Below are 19,209 nucleotides of genomic sequence, written 5' to 3'. Positions count from 1 at the left end.
TTCAAGAATGAGACGTCAAAAAAGGCACATGGTGATTGGCCGTAGACAATGTAGAACGGCGAGTAGCCAGTTGCAGGTTGTACGGCTGTACAATATACAAACGTTAAGAACGGGAAAATTGCATCCTAGTTGCTGTGGTATGGCTCAATGTACATGGCTATCCTGTCGGAGAGAGTGCGATGAAATTGCTCAGTCAGCCTGTTTGTTTGGGGGTGGTAGCTAGAGGTTGCTTTATGGCTGGTGCCAAAACCTCTGTGCAATTCCTCCATATTTTGCGAAAGAAAAGCTTGGACACGGTCACTCAGGATGGCACTAGGAGCACCATGACGCAAGATTAAGGCTTCAAGCATGAGTGCAGCCACGTTCGAAGCGGAGGCGGAGTTCACGCAGGACGTTTCAGCGTTACGTTTCAAGTTGTCAACAGCTGTGATTATCAATCGATGACCACTGAGAGTCGTTGAGAATGGGACCATATAGATCAATGAGAACGACTTCGAGTGGTGCCGACGGGCATAGAAGTGAATGCATGCCTCCGCATTGAGATGATGGAAGCTATCGGCGTGACAAATGTTGCAGGAGGCGACGTATTTTGCTACGCTGGTGGAACTCCAAGGCCAGTAGAAATGACCTTTGTTGCGATCTTACGTTTTCTGAAAATCAAAGTGACCATATGTCAGGTTGTTGAGGTGGGCCTTAATAATATTGGCTCGAAGAGAGCGAGGCAGAAAGTGCACCCAGCGTTGAAAACCTGGTGGTAGATGTGATGGTAAAGAACGTGCTTATTGCGCTTAAAATGCCTGAGTTGTCACCGAAAGTGGGAATTACGTGGTGCCAATTTCCCCTCAAGGCAATCTGTGATGCGTCTACATAAAGTGTCAGTGATCTCATGCGTTATGATGGAGCCATAGTCGATAGGAGGGATCTTGTCAATGGCGGCTAAGGACGAAACATATGTGGAAGGACTGTCCGAGCTTTCATCGCTAAAGTTAATAGTGAAACAAGTGGATGGCACCGTAGGAAGTAGGAAGCGAGAAAGCGTATCTGCGTCATAGTGCTCTTTACCGCACTTGTAGTAAATATTGAATTCGTTTTCTGGAAAGTGTGTAATCCCTTAACCAAGGCATCCTTATAAATTCCTCAGAGTAAAAAGCCAACACAGGGCATGATGGTCTGTAACTATGGTAAAACTACGGTCATGTAAGTAAGGTCAAAACTTTTGCACCGACCCCACGACAGCTAGACACTTCTGTTCAGTGATGGTGTAATTCTCGGTGTTAGTCAGGATGGGGCTTGAATACGCAAAGACCCTCTCATGTGATGACTCATCGGGATGCAGTAGAATACATCTGAATGCGTGACCACTACGTCAGTATGAAGGAGTGTGGGTGCCGTTTCATCGAAATGGCGAAGTACTGGTTTAGATGTGAGGGCGCTTTTCCGATGGCTAAACGCTGATTCGCAGGCAAGAGACCAGTGAAAGCGAACGCCGAACCGAGTGATCTGTGCAAAGGGGCTCCTATCGAGGCAAAGTCACGTAGGTATCGGCAGAAGTATGAAGCCAGGCCAAAAAACTGCGTTAGCCCTTCGTCATTTCGGTACAAGAAAAATGATTGATTGATTTATAGATATGTGGGGTTTAAAGACCCAAACCACCATTTGATTAAGAGAGATGCCGTAGTGAAGGACTTCGGATATTTCGACCACCTGGGGTTCTTTAACGTGCATCCGAATCTGATCACACGGGCCAAGAACTTTTCCTGCTCCATCGGAAGTGCAGCTGCCGCAGCCGCGACTTCATCCCGCGACCTGCGTGTAAGCAGCCGAGTACCTTAGCCACTAGACCACCGCGTCGGGGCAAGAAAAATGAGGAACGGCTGATATTTTATCGAGAGCAGTACGAGTCCCGTCCTTACTCACAGTGTGGCCTAAGACCTGATTGTCTTGCCGGCAATACGGCACTTCTTTATGCTCAGCTGAAGGTCATGGTACCAAATCATATGGGGGTGTCACCTAAATGATGTATGTGTCGAGAGAAGGTTGGCGAAAAAAGAATGATATCGTTCAAGCAGCACAGGTAAGTTTTCCGCTTCAGGCCCCGCAGAACAGTGCCAATCGTGCGCTCGAATGTTGCAGGCGCGTTGCAGATGCCGAAAAGCATTACGTTGAACTAGTACAGTCCATCTGGTGTCAAAAACGCCATTTTTTGTTTAGCATCCCATTGCATCGGTATCTGCCAGTATACCGAACGTAGATCGAGACTACGAAGTATTCACCTCCCTGTAGTGAATCCAAGGCGTCATTTATACGTGGCATAAGGTATACATCTTTTCACGTGATTTTGTTTACCGGCCAGTAATCTACACAGAACCACACAGAACCATCTATTTTCCAAAGTAAGATGACAGGTGATGACCCAGGGCTCATTGGGGCTTATTATGTTACATCTCAACAGGTCGTCAACGTTTTCTTTATTGACATTCCGCTCAGCTACAGATACGCTATACTGCCGGCGACGAACGATGGACGTGCCGTCAGTCTCGATTCGGTGCATAGTGACGCGCGTCTGTCCCAATACGGAAGAATGGACGCTGAACAAAGTTTCGTGCTTAATGAGCAAGGCAAGCAGCTGTTGGGTCTGCGAAGGAGTCAGGTCGGAGCTGATGGTAGTTTTCAAAGCAGATATGGATGGGGAATGTTCTACAGGAGAATCTTCAGGAGGAGTTTCTTGAAGAGTTATTACAGAGAGAGACTCCGGTGTAGTGACGCAAGCCAACGTTAAACCCTTCGGATGTAGAATTTTTTTGGGCGTAGGGTTTGTTGTGCTAATTCAAAGCCATCGTTAAAACCGACCAGGCCCGATGCGAAAGCTATCCATCTGATAACACAGCGTACGAAGGGCTGTACGAGCACATCAGCTCGGTAAATGACATCAGACAGAATTGTAGCAATTTTTTGAGTGTGCGGAGGCAGCGCAGTGTCTTCTGCAGCATAAAAACGACGAAGTGGAGCATCATCTTCGTAAAGCGAATAGGCGATATCGGTCATGCGGACAACGCGTTGCCGGGAGCAGCTGGTGGTGGACACCGTTGAAATAAAATCCCATCCCAATATGAGGTGTTAGTGCATGAACTAAATACTCCGAATTCTACGTAATGCAGAAGTCCGACAATGTTAACCCGAACAGTGCACATGGCGGAACGTCGGATGGCGTCCCTTGAGCGCGCGAGCAACGTGGGTTCATGTAGGGCGCAATAACTTGAAGTCACGCACACAAATCTCAGTGAATGACTGACAAACTAGCACCAGTGTTTATTATTGCGTCTACCTTTGCGCCTTTCACCAAAACAGATGATATTCTCAAGCACCAAGAGCCGTAGAGACAAGAGAAGAACATCAGGGCAGTAAGACACAAGTGTGTATCTTTTTGACGAAGCGCTAACACACACTTCGTCTTTGTTGTCTTCACCCTTTTCGGCTGGCTAAGGCCTGCTGGCTCAGAACTGTAGAAGGCGTCCCCTCTCCCCCCTCCTTTAAAGCATCAACTCGATGCTCATACACACGAGGACAAAAGGTCCCATAAGGAAAAATAGAGATTGAAGAAACGGTTCTTATATTGCAAAGGGCATATAGAGGCAGGGCCCAAAAAAAGTCTGTGATTGGTCATAAGAAAAAAAATTAACACGTTCACAGTCAGTTGAAGACCCAGAGGATAGCGTAAAAAAGACACTGTTCACTGCCCGGGCACGATAAGGCGAGTATCCCCGCGTAAAAGAAGGTTTTAGGTAGACGACATGCATAATCTGTTCCTGGTGAGCGGCACTGAGTCGTTGCCGAGCCGCGGTCTGGAATAACTTCATAGTCGACCTCGTTCACCCGACGTAACACTTTGTAAGGTCCGAAGTGCTTGCTCAGGATCTTCACGCTGAGACCTCGCCGTCTAACTGGAGTCCGAATCGACACTTGGTCACCAGGTTGATAAGTCACTTGTCAATGGTGGTTATTGTACTTTCGGGCGTCTGCACGTTGCTGAGATGTTATGTGCACGCAAGCTAGTTGACGTGCATCTTCTTCACGCTGACTGTAATCCTTGGCGTCAAGCGTTAACAGCTCGTGCTGGCCGATGTCACAAGGAATCATGGCGTCTAGAATGGTTTGCACGTCTTGACCGTAAACCAGGTGGAATGGTTCGAAACTAGTCGTTCCCTGGGTTGCGGTGTTGTACGCGAATGTTAGATACGACAACACCTCATCCGAAGTTTTATGCTGCGTATCTACGTACATAGAAATCATGTCCGCTAGCGTTTTGTTTAGTCTTTTTCTAAGGCCGTTACTGTGGGGTGGTATGTGGCTGTCGTGCGATGGTTCGTATAACTGAACTTGAGATGTCTTTACTATCGTTCAACAGTTTTGCCGTAAGCGTTGTCCATCGGTCAGTGATGATGAATGACGGGACACTGTGATAAAGCACAATGTGGTGTATGAAAAACTGGGCAACTTCAGATGCTTTACTGCGTGACAGTGGCTTCGTCTCAGCGTAACGCGTCAAGTGATCAGTTCCGACGGTGATCCACTTGTTTTTGGAGTGAGTGAAAGGAAACGGTCCAAGGAGGGCCATCCAAACCTGGTCAAACAGCGTACGCGGTAGGTCGATGGGTTGTAGCAGGCCTGCATGCTTTAAAGATGGTGACTTGCGACACTGACACTCGCGGCATCCTTTCACGTAGCGTTTGACATAAGCCGGGAGTCTAGGCCAGAAATATAGCTGTTTTACGCGGTCGAGTGCCCTTGAGTATCCCAGATGGCCACACGTCGGCTCGTCATGACAGGCTATAGAATGTCATCACGAAGGTCTTAAGAATGACTTTAGGATGAGATCTGCTGCCGACACTGGTGTTTTTCTTGTATAATATGCCGTCTCGTAAGCAAATTGACGGCAACGTGCGAAAAAGTAAACGAGGAATAGACGCGGTGCTGCCTTCTGAATGATCAATGAGGGGCCTTTGCTCGGGGTCTGCTCGTTGCCTACTGAGGAGGTCCGCCCCGTTGAGAATCTCAAGGAAGGCACTGTTGTCTTCTACAGCTGTATAGTCGAATTCCACAGGTGCTCGTGATAGCGTGTCGGCGTCTTCATGCTTGGTGCCCGACTTAGATACGATGGTGACATTGAACTCCTGAAGTCGCAGACTCCATCGTGCTAGGCGCCCAGAGGGTTCTCGGAGGTTAGCCAACCAACATAAAGCGTAGCAATCAGTAACAACTTTAAATGGGTGCCCTTTGAGATAAGGCCGGAACTTCATAATCGCCCATATTACCGTGAGGCACTCTTTCTCTGACGTTGAATAGTTAGTCTCTGCGCGTGACAGAGTTCGGCTTGCGTATGCAATCACACGTTAGGTCACATCTTGTGTTCGCATCGATATTGCTTTGAGATGAATGATGCTTGCGTCAGTGCACACCTCTGTGTGAGTGTCCTCATCAAAATGATCAAGTACAGGAGGAGAAGACAAGTGATCTTGCAGTTCCGTAAAGGCAATCGCTTGTTTATCAGTCCACAGAAACGGGGTGTCGTCACGGATAAGTCTGATGAGTGGCTTCACAATCCTAGAGAAGTTTCTAATAAAGCGGCGATAAAATGTGCATGGCCGCAGAAATTGTCGAAGACATTGTATGTCGAAGCTGGAAAAGTGGCCACAGTGGCGGTCTACTCGGGATCGGGCCGAACGCCCGCAGCGCCCACAACCTTAGCCAGAAATTTCAGTTCTTTGTAGCAGAAATGGCACTTCTCAGGCTTGAGAGTAAGGTCAGCGGATCGTATAGATTCAAGAACACTCGAAAAGCGATGAAGGTGCTCGTCAAACGTTCTTGAAAAGACAACGACATCACCTTGATATACGAGGGAACTTTTCTACTTGAGTTCAGCGAGAACGGTAGTCATGATTCGTTAGAATGTGGCCGGAGTGGAACAGATGCCGAGTGGGAGCATTCTGAAGTAATACAGACCATCAGGAGTTTCAAAGCAATTTTCGTGGTCCCGTTCAACGACTTCAATTTGCCAATAACCACTTTCGAGGTCAATTGAGGAAAAGTACTTTGCTCGCCTCAGCCTGTCAAGAGAATCGTCCACTCAAGGTAACGGGTAAACGTCTTTCTTTCTGACGTTATTCAGCCTCATATAATCGACACAAAAGAGAACTGTATTAGCCCTCTTATTTACAAGGGCGACTGGCGATGACCATGGGCTGCTTGATGGCTGTATCACACCGCCTTGAAGCATTTCTTTTACTCTCGTTGGAATCGCGCCTCTTTAGATTGGTGAAACATGGTAAGCCTGTTGCCGTATAGGGTGCGTGTCGCCGTAAATGATAATACGGTGTTTAGTAATCGTTGCCTGACGGGTTCTAGAGGAGCGTGCAAAACAGGCATGAAATTCTATCAACATGTCATTCAGCCTTCGTTTGTTTTTTGTCAGGTAGCGTTAATTTATGTCGACGCCACAGAGAAGTGCTTCGGCATTAGTGGTTGCCTCGGGAGCAAAACACTCGGTCACATGGGTTACTAGGTAGGCATAGGCGATGACAGCACCAGGGAAAAGGCGTCAGCACTCGTAGCTGAAACTTGCAATGAGAACCTCGCGGTGGCCAGCATGAAGGTTCACTAGGCTTCGGGCTATCCAGACACCTTCGGAAAAGAGTAGGGATCCATTGCTCTCCGCGACGATTTAACCACGTGTTGATTACTTACAAACCCCTTGAAATATAACACTTGAGAGCGGAGGTATTGTCGCAGCATCGTCAATTACGCGCAGACATACTCGATCGTGGCTGGGATCCTGCTCCGGTGTGGCGCTTTTTGTTGGGAACGTGACAAGGCGTTGTTGATTGTCGATGATAGCACTGTGCTCCCTCAGAAAGTCCATGGCAACGCTCATGGTTCGAGAGCACTGACGGAGAATGCTCAAGCTGACAATAAAGGGAGAACCACGAATCCGTATTCGTGCCGTGCAAATGCTGAGAGGCGTGATGATCTGCCTGCCAGCAGTTCGAATTGTCCGGAGGTTCCAAGGTAACGCCATTTTCTTCAGAAGAGCAACCTGTTTTTTATCTATAATAGAAAAATCCACACCCGTGTCCACTAAAGCACTGAGTTTGGGACCGTCGAGCAGCACTGGAATGTCTATTGAAATCTCTGCACAACCAGCTGGTGCCGTCGTCGTCGGAAAATCGTAGGTTTGCGGAAACGTCGATGGGAGGCCTTGAGCTGGCCCAGTATGAGCGCCCTCACCCCGAAGGTCACTTTGGTTAGTTTTTCCGGCGTGGGCTTGGCGACTGACCCTGTGCCACGCTCAAATAGGTACAGCGATTGGGAGAAAATTGCCATGGTGATGGGGAGTGTGACTGATGCAAGGATGACGAAGGACCACGCTGCTGATCGACACAACTTTCGATGTCTGGCGGCCGCTGACCAAACCTGGGTGGTGGTGAGTTCGTGGAAAATCCGCGTAGTACAAGTTGTCGGTAAGAGCACTGTCGGTACAGATGCCCAGCTTCGCCACAATAGAATCAGAGAGGACGTCGATCTGGCACCCGCCAGACGTCTGATTTCCGCGAGATCAGGCGAGGTACGCTGTAATATAGCACCGCTTGAACCGTCTACAGCGTGGCTGGGGCAATGATTGGATGTGGAATTGCAGGTGTAACAGGTTTCTGCAAATGTTGAGCATACGAAATGCGGGCGAAATCACTGGGTGGTTGATATTCTCGCAGAAAAGGCAGTTCTCTTAGGGCATGCTGGACTTCATCTCGGATAACGCTGGACAACGTGGAGATCGTAGGCTGCGAGGGAACTGACAGCTTCTGAAGTTATCCGCGTATGACTGAGCGTGTGAGCTTTCGGTAGAAATCCATTTGGCCACCAAAAGCTCCCAAGTGATCTGTAGCTGAAGCGTTGACGTGCCGTGACGTGAAGCCGTGACGTGCCGTGACGTGAAGCGTTGACGTGACGTACCGAAGAGTGCTTTTGATGCTCACTGCTTCTGTGAGAAATTCTGACACCATCTTGGGTGGACTGCACACACGCTCAGCAAAAAAGCTGTTGTTTTACTCCGTGCATAAGGTACCACACCCTTTTTTCTTCTGGCATGCCGGGGGGAGCTCGGTTGAAAAGACGTGTCGTGTCCTCGGCATATATCACAACCCCTTTGTTCAGCATTGGTAAGCGGGACTTCAGATCGCACTCTGCTCTCTCCCGACGGTACAGGCTGGCGTATGTTCCGAGAAGCCGGCGTGTGAAGCTTTCCCATGATGTAGGGATACCTGCGCGTCTCTCATATAATACATGTGCGCCGTACAAAAGACTGAAATAGACGTGCCACAACTTTTCTATGTCGTCACACTGGTTGTGCAGGGCAACAAACTCGTAGTGAAGGAGTCAATTTTCTACATCCTCAAGTGAAGTGACATGAAAGAGGTTTGACATTCGCGGTGTCAGTATGGTGCCATGAAGAGGCATTTTGCCGTTCGTACCGGTTAGGGGGCGTCAGTAGGGCTGGTCGGAGCTGCCATGTTGTCCGCGAGCACTACAAACTCAGGGGATTGGCCTCAGATTCTTCTGCTGGCGCAGTGTACAGGAGTCCACCGGTACGACGCTTGAATGTTCGCTATGCGGAGGGGTGCGATGCGTAGATTACCCCACACGTCCACCAGCTTCTCACGCACCAAGGGCCGTAGAGACAAGAGAGGAACAGCGATGCAGGAAGGTACGAGGGTGTATTTTTTTTAACGAAGCGCTAACACACTTTTCGTATTTGTTGTCTTCATTATTTTCGACTGGCTACGGCTTGCCAGCTCACAACTCTAGGTGGCAATAGTTTGAGGATTTCCTGAAGGAAGATTTCTGAATTCGCTAAGTACAGCTTTTTCTCAAGAAGCTGCGTAATTTAATTTTCCGGTCAATGGTCGGTAAACTGAGAGGCTGGTAGAAGTGGCGACGTAGAGCGACGAAAAAGGGATGGTAGGCGATGTCTGGCACCATGGTATTGAGGAGCCATTGCAGGAGTTGCTGATGGCGAGGATGAGCGACAGTGAAGTGCAGCGTAAGGAAGGGGCTGGAAAGTGGTCGCAGTAGCAAAGTTATCCCGTTCGTAAGTACCAAATCTACGACGGTTGTCTCGCTGACGCTTGCTACGGACACGTGTGGTGTGCCTACAATATCCGCAATAGTAGGATGTAAGTATTTTCGGGCGCCATGGTTGATGATAGGTTTGGGTATTTGCGCAGGGGGCTATTAAAGCCAGGTGTGCTGGCGCCGGTAGTGTATAGTAACGCTGGTGTTGCATTCTGGGCGCTAGGCACGCCAGGTGGGCTGGCGTTGTCGTCGGTTTCATCTATGTAGCGATGGCTGGGGAAACTGCGGCGACTTGCACGTAAGTTAGGGGGGGTTTATAGACGTGAGGGTCTGTGTACGCATTACCCATCATAGCCGCCAACTCCGCCTTAACGACGTCACGTAAATTTGTTCTGGGGGTATCAGCAGGAAACTGACGTGCTGAAAAAGTAAGCGACTGTAGTTTTCGTATCATTCCGCGTATCATGGCTCGTAACAATGGGTCAGTAATAGGGTATTCAGGGATGGCTTCAGGAGAGTTGTCCAGCTTGAGCTTTGCGGATTTGACATCGTTCAGGCGCTGACACATGGCTATGTAGCGAGAGAGGAAGACGGGACAGCGGCCAACGTGGTCGTGTCGTTCTCTCGCCACTTTATTATCAAAGGCGATTGCCGAAGCGGAGTGGCAGCGGCTGCCACATCCGAACCGCCAGGCCAGAAGCTCGTTCTCCACAGCGCGCGCCTCGAGCTGTCGCATCAGCTGCACGAGAGGCGCAGCGCGGTGGCTAGAAAAATGACGATGATGATGAATGGCGATGATGATTACGCTACAGCTACAATGTCAGCGACAGTAGTTGAGTCTTTTACGGCCAAAGAATTCAAGGCAAGAGGCCCGATGCATTTGAGCAGATGGCGTAGTTTGCCTGCATTGGTCATGAAGGCGTTGACGCGTCGTCAGAGAGAGAGAACATCCTGGATATACGAGGTGTGAGACTCGCCTAGTTTTTCGCGACCAATAATTGTTCCCTTTACCAGGCGGGCTCAAACTGCTGGAGTAAAGAAGACTTGTTAGATATGCTCTTTGAAGAATTTCCAGTTGGGAAAATCTATCTAGTGAATAAAAAACCAAGTCTTCCTTATGCCGGTATTATAGAAAAAGACGTGCTGGAGCTTATGTGGATCGTCCCAACGACTCACTGCACTTACTATGCCATTGTTGTGAGTGAAGCGCGTGAGTCAAGTGATTTTCCAATTTGGCGCAGTAAGATAGGCTGCTGAAAGTGTGTTACCTGCGCCAGTGCGGTGAACACTGGCAGTTGAAAAAGAAGAAAAGCCTCAAGAAAATCGCAGAAAAGAATCCAGAGCCATGGCATCGAAGAAAAAGGAAGATAAATAATTGTGCTGGTGCTTGGAAGAACGTGGCCTTCTAGGCGACAATAAAATAGAAGAACACGGCTAGGGTGCGGTGTGCGAGCTCATTGGGTGCAAGCACTGAGGCCTCGAGGTGTCCACCTAGCCGGCGATGACAATCACGGGGTCCTGGTGACCATTGTACCACCCCCGAGGCTATTGGCTAGTTCCTGGCTCGGTCTGGTTCGGCTGTTCAAGCTGAAGGCAGCGCCGCAGTTGACGTCGCGTATCGGGAGCTGGAGCGAGCAGTCTGGCTATGAACCCGAGCTTATGCTCTCACACCAGGGCAGCTTCACCGCTGTACTGTTGAAGAACGTGAACCGCTGGTGAGCCGTACCTATCTTCTTAAGCCACGAACACACTAGCGGCGCCGCGCTCTGCCGCGTGCCGCGTGCCGCTCGTGAGACGCCGCTTTTCTCTCTTTATCCCGCCAAGCGTCGCGGAATTTCTGCCGCCGACACAATCGCTCCTTGCGCTATTTCTGCCGCTGTCGCCCAAGCAAAGCGCCAATCAGCGACGTGCGTGTTAATCGCCCTAGCAACGCACGGAGCTTGTTTTCTTTTTTTTTCCGACTGTCATTTTTCTCGTGCCGTCGTTTTCTGAAGCACGCCGACAACGGCAACATGGACACCGAACGCTTTTTAGAGGAGATTAGACTCTACCCTTTCATATATGACAAAACGATGCCTGATTATAAAGATAAGGAAGCAAAAATGAACAGATGGGATCTTATAGGATCTATGTTTGGATTGACAGGTAAGTGGCGATTGCGTGGCTCATTGCATGTTGAGCGCAAATGAATTGTATGTTTTATTTATTCCCTTGTGCAGGAACACCGGCCATGCTGAAGTTTAAGAATATTAGAGACAGGTGGATGAAGCTCGTGTCGGGAGTCGAGGCGAACACTCGGAGCGGTGCGCCAGGCAATAATGTCAAAATTAAGTGGCCCCTGTTCACAATTATTGACAGCATGCTGAGGCAGACACCTCACTATGCGGAAAAATAAGTGATCATTGACGTGCCGTTTCATGTTGCATCGCAATTCGAGAGCGGCGACGCTGAAGCAACAGCAGACACGCCATCACGGTAACGTTGAGCGTTGCGAGGAGATCGTCGTCGCCTGCCATTGTTCGCACGATTGCACCGTAAAGTCGGAGAGCTCAGAACAGACGATGAAAAAACGCGCGAAATCTCGCGAGCCGCTGCGAGACCGCTCGAGACTGTTGTCACGTGACTCCCACAGGTGTGGCCAGCGTGCCGCTTTTCACCGCTCGGTGGCGATGACGCGCGTCATGCCGCGGCGGCACGCTTCCCGCTAGTGTGCTCGTACCCTTACGCGTCTGCACTCGATTGATATGTGGGGTTTAACGTCCCAAAACCACTATATGATTATGAGAGACGCCGTAGTGGAGGGCTCCGGAAATTTCGACCACCTGGGATTCTTTAACGTGCACCCAAATCTGAGCACACGGGCCTACAACATTTCCGCCTCCATCGGAAATGCAGCTGCCGCAGCCGGGATTCGAACCCGTGACGTGCAGGTCAGCAGCCGAGTACCTTAGCCACTAGACCACCGCGGCGGGGCTACGCGTCTGCACTCTAACACAAGAACTCGGGAGACTGTTGAACTCGTAGAGGTTGCTTGTTAACGAGAACTGCCGGTGCTTCTTAGTTTACCTTTTGCTGATCTTAGCGTTCCTGTTTTTGTGTTTGTTTGTTTTTGTGAAAATATATTTTTAGGCAAAGCAAATGCTCACCTCCTTTTCTCCCCAGAGAATAACGTTTCACAGCTATCCCGAATAGCTTTATTTACCAAACCTGTAACATTCATATTGATGTAGCCAGTCGTCCACGTCCGGGTTTTCGCAGTCCAGCGAACAGCTTGGGCATGCGATGGCATCCGCTGACAATCTAAGAGTGAGTAGTTGCGGCAGCCGTAGCCGGAAAGGTAAAGAGATAAGCGCCCGATGGTTCCTCCTGCGGCATTCTAGTGCACATATGGCCCAAATGGGGACCTGAGCAATGCTTCAGGAGTTAAAGTGGGCGGGCAGATCGGGGAATCAAGGAGCAACGTCCAGCACATGTGATGTATTTTTTTACACGCCTCCATTTCGGCTGGAAGACATGGTGAAAACAGTCACCTCCAAGGCACAGAACAGACTCATGGGTTATCTCCACTAACGATGAAGATGAAGAACGCTATGTGATGGTTATGAACAGGTGATGAAGATGTTAGTTAAATTGGGTTTACTGGCGCAAGGGTAAGTAAGGCCAAGCAGCGCCAAACATAAGGTGTTCCATAATAACCAGTAGCTCTAAAGTTTATCGAAAAGTCGTTTATTTCAGAACATTAAAACATTACACAGGGAAACAACTGGATCTTCTCTCACAATGAGTTTCAGTTGTATAGCTTTCGACATTTGTGCATTCTCCAAGGTATTTTCGTCTTTCTGTTTCTATGTATGTGCAAGTGATTAGGATGCATAACTGGTAATGGTTGTTTGCATTTTTTACATTGTGGCATGTCTTCTGCTTTGAGCGAAAATTTATGGGTAAGGTGAGTGTGCCTAATGCGAAGTCCGTAAAGGGTAACCTGTATGAAGCGTTCTTTATGCAGGCATGACTCTTTATGCAGGCATTTGCCCACTATGGGTTTCACCAGATGGAGTGCATTATTTGCGCAGGAGTCCCACTGTTCCCGCCGTTTTAATAATAATGCTATGTGAATAGTGTAGAGGCTGTCTTTAAAGAGGAGGTTTATTTTTTTAACCGTTGTCTGAGCTGCTAAAGACGCACATTCATCCACCTTTTCGTAGCCTGGTATCCCTATGTGGCTTGGTAACCAGCAGAAACGAATGGTCGCAATGTCGCTGTTTAAAACGATCATGTTCAGTGTATCACCGAGTAGTGGCTCACACTCAGATCTTAGATGTAGCGCCTTTTATTACCTGATATTATGGTATATATGATTGATTTTCTGTGTTTCTCTTATTATTTTCCGCACTGCTTCCCTTGAGGTGTACACCTCAGTAATCTATTCAGCGTTGAAAATAAATATGTACTCAGGTATTCTCACGCTGACAGTGCTTTCGCCTGTCGCTATCCCGACGTCTACATGGTATTCTGTTTTATAGCCATCTGTGTAAACTTCGTATTCTTTGTATTTTTCCTGAAGTTTGTGGAATTCTTGAATTATGTCATCTGGTGCAGTGTTCTGTTTCTTAAAATTGGTCGTGAAAGTAATATAGCTGCGTCAGATTGGATCACGGTGGCATTCTTGGCGGCTTGATGGTTACATTAAGTGCGTCATTAAAAATATCGTACTTGTGGCAGTACTCTTCGAAACGTAAAATCAATGATTTGATGGGGTTTGGCCAGTTAGAATAGTGCAAGTGTGAGTGGCGTTGCGTGGTGATGTTGTTGCATAGGTGGTTGAATAGTGACCTGGTTCTTAAACATGTAAGAGGTTTATAAGTCCGTGATGGTGGCATTGCGGAGATTCACTGTAATAAATGTATAAACTTTGCACCGGTGATGTTTTATAAGCTCCGCTGGACGAACGGAGACCGAAATTGTGTACGGGGTCCAGGCGCCGAATGTAGGATTCTCTGGCCGAGCCGTAAATGACACATTTATATTCTAAAATATTACGTATGACGCAACGATAAACCTTCAGCAGGCGTAACCTATCAGAATGCGTAAGCTTATGGGACAGAACTTTTAGTAAATTAAGTGCTTTACCCGCCTTCAGTTTTGCCGCATTTATATGAGACAGAAAATTCAGTTCTCTGTGGAATGTGGCACCTAAACTTGTTCTTATTTTCTCATCATAGCCATATTACTTCTTGTGAGCAATGAGTCAGAGAATATTTTTTTAAGTAAACACCACAACAACAGTTGTTAGTGAGGAAAATTGGAAACAGTTTTTTGTCAGCCCTATGAGTCAATTTATTTAAAGTATTTGAAACTGCCTGTCATAGGGTGATAAGTTAGAGGCACGAAAAGAGATCTTATGGTCATCGACATATAGAGAGTGCATTATTGTGAATGGTATCACCTTATTGATTAAATATATTCTTAATATGAAAACAGTAGTGCCAAAAACGCTGCCTTGAGGTACGCCATCTTCCTTCACACATGTGCGTGAAAGTACAGTGCCCAGACGAACCTGAAATGTTCTGATGGTCATGTAATTAGATACACACTTGAACATTGTACCCCGAATTCATAGATTGGTGGTATCTCGAAGAATCCCGTATCGCACTAAAGTATCGTTGGCTTTCTCTAGATTAAAAAAAACTGTGAGACAGTATTCCTTGTAGGGAAATGCCTCTCGTATTTTCTACTCAAAACGAACAAGATGGTCAGTGATTGAACAGCCTTTCGTATCCGCATCGATGACTATCTATCAAGTTTCTACAAAAAGCATAAAGGAGAGTCTACCATTGATAACGTATGTTTTCGCCAGACAGCTGGTGAGAGCGATTGGTCTGTAGCGACTCGGTGATGTTGGATGTTTAGCAGGTTTAAAAAATAGGACTACTATGGCAGTTTTTCATTGTTTTGGCATTTACCAATTTGTAATACTGTATTGAAAATGCAAGCAGGACATTTGCAGACGCTTCAAAAAGATGTGCCCACATCTAGAAGTGTATGTTGTCGGAGCCTACTGCCGTTTTCTTACCATTTGATAGCGCGATGTTAAGTTCCTGTAATGTTAGTGGTTGGTTATAAGTTTTGGGTGAAGCCCCTGTGAGCGGTTGTTTTCGTTTCTCTGGGTCTGTTTGTGTTTGGTGAAAGCATCCTAGTAGTGGGATGAACAAGCAATGTTAAACAAGGGTTCCCCTAAAATACCGGCATGTGTTTGTTTTGTAGTCTGAATGTTTGCACTTGCCAGTATTGGAGTGGTGTAGGATGAATGGTCTCCTCTGAATTTCCTCAACTGGTCCCACAATCGCTTAGATGAGACAGCGCTCTTTATAGAAGATATGTTATTGCGCCAAAATATTTTGTCTGCCTGTTCCGATATACCACGACTTCGCTTTGGCCTGCTTAAAATTCACGAGGTTACTTCATGTAGGGTACCTCCTCAGGACACACCAGGCTTTATTTAGAAGTTTCTTTTCTTCGAAGCATTCCTTTGTCCACCAAGCGTTTGGTTTATTTTGGATATTTGATGATCATGGTATCGTTTTTTCTTCGGCTGCAATTAGGATATTTGTGATTTTCTCTTCGATATCATTGATGGTCATATCTGGCGAGATGGCGTCCTCGAGTTTCGCATTCTCAAAAAATAAAGGGCAGTCCAAAAGATAGATTCGCCAGCAGCGTGGTTTATAGGTGATGGTGAATGGTAGTGAGAATGGCAGTTCATTGATTGCAGTCAGGTGATCACTGCCAAATGAAAAGTCAAGGACTTACACTTAAACACATAAAAGACAGATGGTGAACAAAATGCTAGATCGAGGCAAGTAAACTTGCCTTAACCTAATGAAAACTATGTTGGTGTGCCACAGTTTAAAAGACAAATGTAATTCGATGAAATGAAATCTTCGATGAGTTGCCCTCTTTTGTCCTTTGTGGTACTGCCCCAAAACGTAGCATGGGCGTTGAGTTCTTCTGTGAGAACAAACGGTTATGGAAGCTGGGCGGTCAATTAAATTAGGTCCTCAAGTTTTTCTAGTGCTGATTGTTCGTTGGGGAGGAATGTAAATGGTGCAAACTGTTACTCTTTTGCGTGCTATAATATTGACTGGTACAGTTACAAGGAATGCGCCTAATGTGATTGCTTGGGTGTGGATGCCGCCTTCGATTGTAATTGCAACTACTCCCGATAGACGGCTACAGCTCTCCCGGTCTTTACGAACAACTGTATAAGCTTACAATCCACGAGTGTGCTTTGCACCCAGGTTTGTTTTCTGGAGGCAAAATGCTACAAGGGAAAACTTGTTAAAAGTGTTTTTAATCCAACCTAATTTTTTGAAGAAAGTCTTTGACGCTCCAGTGAATAATGCAAGCCGTGGCGGAATTAAAAGGAAGGAGTGTACTCTAGTAATATAGATTGATCGTTAAAATTATGGTACCTGACATATGGTAAAAGTTGGGATCATGAAAAGCAATTGCCACTCAGTTTATCACTTGGGTTGTGGCTTTATTGGGATCTTGTCCCGCTTGGTGTATACGAAGGAGCGCAGTTCTTCAGTGTCGATGACACCGAGGTTTTGGGGTTGACCACCATCGTCTAGTCAGAGGCGCTGAAGGATCGATAACCAGGCCCTGAGACACGCGTCTCGTATTTTGGTGTACGATTAAGTCGCGGGCCCTGCAAAATCGAAGCAGGTAGGGCCACCTTAGATGTTGATGGTGGAGGAGCTCTGGCTGCTCCCACCAAGGGGGTAGATGGAGCTGCTACGAGACCACCGACCACGATCCCCATAAGCTCTTGAAGCCGTTGTGTTGTTGTCCCCTGCTGCACCACACTGGCATAGCTTTCCTCAGGTAAGAGTCCGATTCTCTTCCTCGCTTCAGAGAAGGTTCACTTGTCTTTGTAAGAGCAATTACTTCTTTTTTTTAACATGGGCACGATCTGCAATACACCGGGAGATCATCTTTGCAAATCACGCAGCGGGGAGATTTCTGACATTTCTCTGACTTGTGGTCGTTGGCGCTGCACTTGGCACAAATTTCTTTACCTCTGAAAGATTGCGAAGTATTGCCGAACCTTTGGCACATGAAGCAGCACGTCTGGTTGAGTATGTACGGCCTAACAATTATTTTCAGGTATCCTGCTTGGAGGAAACTAGGAAGTGTGCTTGTGCCAAAAGTTTGAATTATGTGTTTTGTCGATAGCTGCTCGTTGTTTCTTCCGATTGTTATTCGTTGGACCTTTACAACGCTTTGATCTTTGAAACACTGGATAAGCTCCTCGTCGCTTAGGTTCAGGAAGTCTTCTTCCGATACAACACCCCTAACAAGCGTTTAGAGACAGGAGAGCAGTAATTGCACTATTGTTGTTTCTGAAATTGACTTTGTCTTAGAGTTTTTACTTATTCTTTCCTTTTTAATTCTAATATGAGGTCTCCGGTGTTCATTTGTGATGCTTGGTATTCATTTCCTATTGATTCGGCTAAGGATTCCAACGCCAAGAGGGGCGGTTTTTGCAGAGCGGTACTTCTTTCGCATGCCAAACATGAAAGTGGAGGAAGTTGTGGAGGTCAGTTTGGAGGTTGAATTGAAGTGGCACCTCAGTGCGACCCCTTTTTAGAGGTCGATCAGACAGTCGAGGGAACGCTTCTGCCGTTAGAGATTTTGAAATTTCGGTAACAGCTCTGACCGTCCATCACAGAGCGCTACAGGAGGACGCGGTATATAATAAAATAATCTGCACGACGCCAGCTGTACGCCGCCGCTATGCCTAATATGGTATGCTGTGCTTGGATAACCACACACAGTTAACCCTTGCCGCCAGGAAAACTTGAAGTAACCAGAAGAGAGAAAAAAGAAAAGATGTAAAATAAGAGAGAACAACGAAGGTGCATGTGAAGCGAGAGATAGGAAAAGGCGACTGCCAACAAGGGGTGCCGTCTTCATGAAGCCGGGGCAAAAAGGATGTGTTGTTTCTGCCACGGGGCCTTAAACGTCCACTCACCCGGAGTCGGCTCAACCCCAGGATACCCTTTTCTCCGTAAACGGCTCAGCCACGCACGGCTAGAGGTGGGAGGTAGTCGAACCCTCCTCACCGTTAGCTCAATTCCGTGGTGTGGCTACATACCAAACACCTGCTAAGCAGACGCCCCTGCGGAGAGGTGATGAAAAAGAGTGTTGTATTGTAAATGCCTGATATATATATATATATATATATATATATATATATATATATATATAGATATATATATAAGAAGGTGTACTTTGATCCAGTGGAAAAATATCAAGAAGTAGAGGAGGAGAAAAACGAAAATTTTTAATTTTTTCTACATTTCAGCCGGGGACTGGCCTTCATGAGGGCCAGTCCCCGGCTGAAACGTAGGAAACATAGGTTTTCATCTTGCCCATGCTTTACTTCTTGATATATATATATATATATATATATATATATATATATATATATATATATATATATATATATATATATATATATATATATATATATATATATATATATATACATACATATTGTTACGAGGCAGTGGGCATGGCCCCACCCTCGCAGACTAATTAAAGAGGAAGAAGCGGAATTAGCGCGTGAAAGGCTGGCAGCCCTGGTGGTTCTCACCTACTTGTAAATATTGGCAATACACTTATTTCTTTCTTTCGTGTGCTTCTACTCCCCGTAAAAAAATTGGCAAACGTGATGGGTTACAAAGCGCCATACAACGGAGCTCCGCAGTGGTCGTCAAATTGGAGTTTCCGTGATGGAACACGGGACTGATCCCACGGTCACCTCTCCATCGGCCTCGGCAGCACCTGCACTATCCACGGCAGCACCTCCACCGACCCCAACGCCAGCCACGTACGTGCTGAGGCATCCGAAGCATCCAGGAACGTTCGGTGGTACAGTCGAAGTTGATGTCGACGACTGGATAGCCGACTACGAGCGTACCAGTGCGCTCAACCAGTATGACCCGACTCTCATGCCGGCCAACGTGCTGTTTTACCTGAAATGCATGGCCAAAGTCTGGTACAAGAACCATGAGGAGA

General features: G+C 47.2%; 1 protein-coding gene across 10 annotated transcripts in view; it reads right to left on the bottom strand.

The window, feature by feature from the left end:
* LOC119178037 (chitinase-like protein 4) overlaps positions 1 to 19,209 on the bottom strand; it is an 820,670-nt gene that overhangs the window by 179,239 nt on the left and 622,222 nt on the right. The gene's annotated exons all lie outside the window — the stretch shown is intronic.

The sequence above is a fragment of the Rhipicephalus microplus genome, chromosome 1 (assembly GCF_043290135.1).
Source record: "Rhipicephalus microplus isolate Deutch F79 chromosome 1, USDA_Rmic, whole genome shotgun sequence".
NCBI classification, from domain to species: domain Eukaryota; kingdom Metazoa; phylum Arthropoda; class Arachnida; order Ixodida; family Ixodidae; genus Rhipicephalus; species Rhipicephalus microplus.
The sequence above is the reverse complement of the archived record's forward strand: the minus strand, read 5'-3'. Positions and strand labels throughout refer to the sequence as shown.